General features: G+C 42.5%; 1 protein-coding gene across 1 annotated transcript in view; it reads left to right on the top strand.

Annotated features, from left to right (window-relative positions):
• Window positions 1–4,560: 4,560 nt before the first annotated feature.
• LOC131585698 (cytosolic phospholipase A2 epsilon-like) overlaps window positions 4,561–5,353 on the top strand; it is a 32,804-nt gene continuing 32,011 nt past the window's right edge. The window contains exon 1 of the mRNA XM_058852086.1: window positions 4,561–4,580. The gene's annotated coding sequence lies outside the window, so the exon portion shown is untranslated. The remainder of the gene's footprint in view (window positions 4,581–5,353) is intronic.

The raw sequence follows: 5,353 nt of genomic DNA, 5'->3' as shown, positions 1-5,353 counted from the left end.
ACAGCATTTTCCTGTCCCTTACTCAGCATTTACCAAGGCAGCATACATATGATAAATATTTCACCATTCTTGACAGGGGCCGTGTCTTTCTAAATAACCTTCTCAATCTTACGCAGAATTGGGGTATTAAACTTAGCAGTTTCTCTTGTTAATACCATCTCACTCTGATGTTCAAAAGATAAAGATTCAGCTGTGTGTGATAGGAAAATAGCATTACCTCTATTTGTCTGCAATCTCTTATGGTGGCTAGTTGCTAATATTTATTTCACATGCAAAATATTTTGGCATTTCACTGGGACTATTGGTAGCAAAACCATAAAGCACTCTTCTGACACAGAAGTTGGTGACCATGCAGTACCAATTTAAAACATTTTATTTTGTTTTAATAACCTGATTTAAGTGGCCTTCTACCTTTAAAAAGTTTTGTTCCCCAGGTGCTTATTTTTGGTCATGAATTGTTGTGAAATAAATATTTTGCAAAGGATGTTTTATTTTTCAAATTCGCGTTGGACAACAGAGCCAGTGGCCATTTAGGTCTTTCATGATACATATTCTTATCAATGAAATCAAACTTCAGAATTTGTTTTGAAGGACTACTGCTATGTCCTCTCACAACCAACTGTGTCCTGTCACAGATCACATATAGGTTCTGCAATTTTCTCTCTGAAATGCAATTTTTTTATAGTGTATTGAACTATTAAAAAAACAGCACATGAAGGGGATTGCAGGATGCATGGTAATTGAAGACTGGAAACATGCAGTAAGATACCAATTTTCTGCTCACTTCATCACAGTGTATCCCATACTCCAATACACTTGAGGCCAAGAAAGGTCCAGCAGAGATAGAGATGTGGAGCTTCTGTTTCTGGCATGAATTCTTCCTCAGATGTGAGTAACTGGAGAGAGAGAGAGAGAGGCATTCTTTTTGAGATCTGGAGCTGGTGAAGAAGTTGGGTTTTGCTGGTTTTAGGTAAAAGTCACACAGCAGCATTGTGAAAGAAAGGCAGATGCTGGCATCTAGGAGTTTGTCAAGGGTCAGCCAAGATGAGCCTTACAGGTGCCCTCAGAGCCTGGCCTAAAACAAGTAGGCAAGAGCTGTAGCAGAGTTTCTCCTTTCCACAAATAAGGTACATAGACAATTTCTGCCTTATATTCTAAAATCCTGCTTACTGTTTTATCTGAGCAGCCACTCATGAGCTCAAACTAAGGTACCTGGACTGTCAAAATGGGTATCATGACCAACTCCTTAATACCCGTCAGGGAGGGTATCACTATACTTGTCAAAGTCCTCATGTGACTGTAAAATTCTGGGCATTCCATCAGCTTTGTAAAGTCTGCAGGCTCTGAGGAGCTCTGGTGTAGTTTCTATTCTCAACTGTTGTTCCTTGCTGGGAATATTTTTGTAAGGTTTGGATACTCTGATGTTGCCTCTGAGCTTTTTGATAGTAATGGTGAGCACCTGCTCCTTCCTGGTTTTACCAGCCTCAGACTGGTTGGAAAACATGTATTCCTGAAACAATGGAAACAGCTCTGTAGATGCTTTGTACAGCCTTCCTCACCTTTTGTATGTCCCATCTCAGAATTTGTGATGCACCCTAAAATCTCAGATGATCTGAAGCAAACCAGAAATGGTAGCTTCTCAGCCACTGGCATGGTGTTTAATATGTTCACATGAGATGTTTTGTCCCAAGGGCCTGTTCTGATACTACTACTAGATTTTCTTCAAGCAGAGGCACTTGACAGTCAATATCTGGGATGGGCTGTCTCCAGCTCCATGCCCTGCAGCATTTGCTGCAATTCCAGCAGAGAGAACCCTTGGGTAGGAGAGGTGACAGAGGCCTAGAGACTGGCTTATTGTTTTCCTTCCTTGTACTAAGTTGAGGTAATACATTTTTCGTGGGTAAAACACCTTTATTTTGTATACTACCATTATTAATATTTCTTCTGTTACTGTGTGTTTCTTATCACATTGTTTTTTGCTTTCAGTAAATTGTTATCTCAACCCATAAATCTCTCCTTTTGTCCTTCCCTTACCGGATGGGAGGGGTGTGAGGGGGTGGCTTATTTGGAGTTTAATTTCTGGCTGGTGTTACACCACCACAGGGTGGTCCAGTCATTCCCTACCTCAGCTGAACACTCCTGTGTTGGATCAGTTTGGCCAGGTTTTGGTAGAAGAGGCTTACAAGGGTGGCCTATGTGAGAAGATGCCAGCAGCTCCCTCCATCTCCAACAGAGTCAATGCCAGCGGGCTCCAAGGCTCACCCCCCTGTGCTGCCTCCAGGATAATGTATTTAAAAATGGGGAACAAACCTGTGCTACATCGATTGCAGTGGGAGAGGAGGGTGAGAACATGGGAGAAACAGACCTGCGGATACGACGGTCAGTGAAGGAGGAGGTGCTCCAGACTTTGGAGCAGAGATTCCCCTGATGCCTGTGCTAAACAATTGTTAAATAACTATTTAAGTGGCTGTTAAATGACCATGGTGAGGCAGGTTCTCCCTCTCAGCCCTTGTTGGCCCATGGTGGAGCAGATATTCACCTGCAATCCCTGGAGAACCCCACATGGAGCAAGTGGGTGCCTGAGGGAGGATGTGACACTGTGGGAAGCCTGTGAAGGAGCAGGTTCTGGCAGGACCTCTGGGCCCATGGAAAAAGGAGTCCACACTGGAGCAGGTTTGCTGGCAGGGAGCCACTCTGGAGGGGTATGTTTCTGCAGGACTGCACCCCAATAGAAAGGACCCATGCTGAAGCAGTTTGTGACGAACTGGGAAGGGCTGAGGCTGGAGAAGTTCATGGAGGACTGTTTTCTGTGGGAAAGACCCCACACTGAAGAATCTGAAGCTTCTGGGGCTGGAGGAAGCACTGAAAATCAGGAGTAAAATTAAACCCAAGAAGAAGGAAAGGATGGGGGAAAGGTCTTATGATTTATTTGTCATCCTACTCTGATTTGATTTGTAATAAATTTCGCTGATTTCCCCAAGTTGAGCCTGGTTTGCCATGATGATAACTGGTGAATGATCTCTCCTTGCCCTTCTCTCAATCCACTTGCTTTTCATTAAGTTTTCCCTTCCCTGTCCATCTGAAAAGGGTGTGGTGTGTATGATAAAGTGGCTTTGGTGGGCACCTGCTATCCAGCCAAAATCAAACCTCCACACCTTCTCAGTGTTGCTTGGTTGTCTTTTGTTGAGGGTTTGGGGCTTTTTTGGTTGTGGCGTTATCGGGTGGGGTTTTATGTGCTTTTTTGGTTTTGTGTTGTTTTTTGTGTGTGTGTTTGTGGATTTATTTTTTTTTTTGGAGAGGGGAGGGATTTACCTAAGGGGAAAACATCTTTTTCCATAGTCTAGTCATAGGACAGGTGCTTCTGTCCTCTCATCATCTTCGTGTCCCTCCTCTGGACTCACATCAACAGGTTTATATCTTTCCAGTGCTGGGGGCTCTGGAGCTGCACACAGCACTGCAGGTGGGGTCTCACAAGAGCAGAGGGGCAGAATCCTCATCTTCAACCTGTTGGCCACACTTGTTTTGAAGCTTTTGCATCTCTTTAATTGAAAGGTTATTGAGGGCAGATTCCTAATCCTAAAATAGTTGCTTACTTAAGTAATTTTCGTTCAGAGAAAAGTTGTAAGGCCAGAAATTACTCTCTTTATTGTGTATTTTCATGACGTATGAGGGTAGAAGGGAAAGACAGGTTGTGGCTACTCCGAGCATATAAATTATCACCTCCTGCTGTTCTGAAGAGGTGGTTTCATATCAGACATCTGGGCACATTAGTAGCTGGACCCATACAGTGGCTATTCATCTGCCGCTGCACAATTTTCTGCCAGAAATTTGAAAACTTTGGTGTCATTTTTGCTTTACAATTGGATGACACTGCATTGTGTTTAAAATACTAAGATGTTAACATTTAAAATGAATCAATGTGTGCCTTTATTTTCAGAATTTGAGAGGGTTTTTTTGTCTTGGTTTACTCTGAAGTTTTGTGTTTGTGGAAGGCTTCAGAAAGCAGGAAAACTTATATCCCACTAACAAATATACAAGTTAAATTGGGGAAATATTGGAGAAACAGTAAGTTCAGCCCCTCTATCTCCCAGAAAAGGAAAATGAATACAATTTGAAGAAAAGGCCTTCTAATTAATTTAATAATAATAATTCTAATACTTTTGTTTGCTGATTGGACTGCTGTATGTCTACATGTAGCTACTATTATCTTTGATTTGTTTATTGCTGAGGCTACTAGAACATCCCATGCATAAGTGCTGTGTGTTATCAGCCCCTTATCTTGAATTGCTGATAACTCTTGGCACCTTGGTGTGTACAGCCTTCCCCAAACACATACCTCTGGTATTTAGCTATCAAATAAACCCAGCAAACTCCCTGCCCTTTTCTCTTCATACTTTCCCTTTCATGCAATGAGGAAGGTGGGGCTTGGATAAACCACTTGCTCCTCAGCAGGTGCCTCCTTAAGTTTTGCAGAGGTAGTTTGTGAATCACAGCTGTCACCTCTAACAGTGAAGTGACAATCTATCTCTGACTTGTATGCAGCTGGGAGCAGGATGGGCTCATACTGGAGTGCTTGTGAGGTAAGGGTGTGAAAGCTCTAGGAGCTGGGGTGGGCTTGTGGCTGGGATTCTGGTTGGGAAAAGAGGTCTTGTGAACTTTTATTTCTGATTTCATGTATGTTTTTACCTATTTATGTAAGGATGGCTTATACCTTTGCTGGTATTAGTTACCCTGTGGAGGCACTCTTGGTAGTGAAGCTCACAGTAGGTAATTCGCATGGAGGCTGGGAACCATTCTGAAGTGCCTCACAGGAGCTTTCTGTGAATTTGGGATGAATCTGTGATTTGACTCAAACATTATGTAAGCTGTACCCTTCCACAGTGCATCTGCCAGCTATGACTATAAACATATATGGTGCCCAGGTAACTGTGCTAGCAGCCACCTGGCAGTGATACACACAGGAAGGTCACTGCCTAAAAACAGTGATTAATAATGATGGTCTTAGTTTTATATTTGTGCATGACTGATTCACAAAAAAATCTTGATCTGTCTCAGAAGTTGTGGGGGGTCGTTTTGTTGTTTGTTTGTTTTTTTGTTTCATGGAACATAAGTGAGAGGGAAAACACTACAACTGTCTGTTGGGTTCCAGGGAATGAACATGCTCTGTCTTCTTCTCAGTTCTGAAATTAACCTGCAGTTTGCTATGAACAAGTTATTTGATTATTCTGTGCCCTGCTTCCCTGGTTATATAAAGGAGGTTATAAAGCTTCTCTCCATATACATGGATATGTGTTAACATAAATGTGCATTGATGCTTGCAGATCTCAAATGGGGCATCCCCACAGCTTTAGAA

Source organism: Poecile atricapillus, chromosome 1, assembly GCF_030490865.1.
Source record: "Poecile atricapillus isolate bPoeAtr1 chromosome 1, bPoeAtr1.hap1, whole genome shotgun sequence".
In the NCBI taxonomy this organism is placed as follows: Eukaryota; Metazoa; Chordata; class Aves; order Passeriformes; family Paridae; genus Poecile; species Poecile atricapillus.
This window is presented reverse-complemented; position numbering and strand designations above follow the sequence as displayed.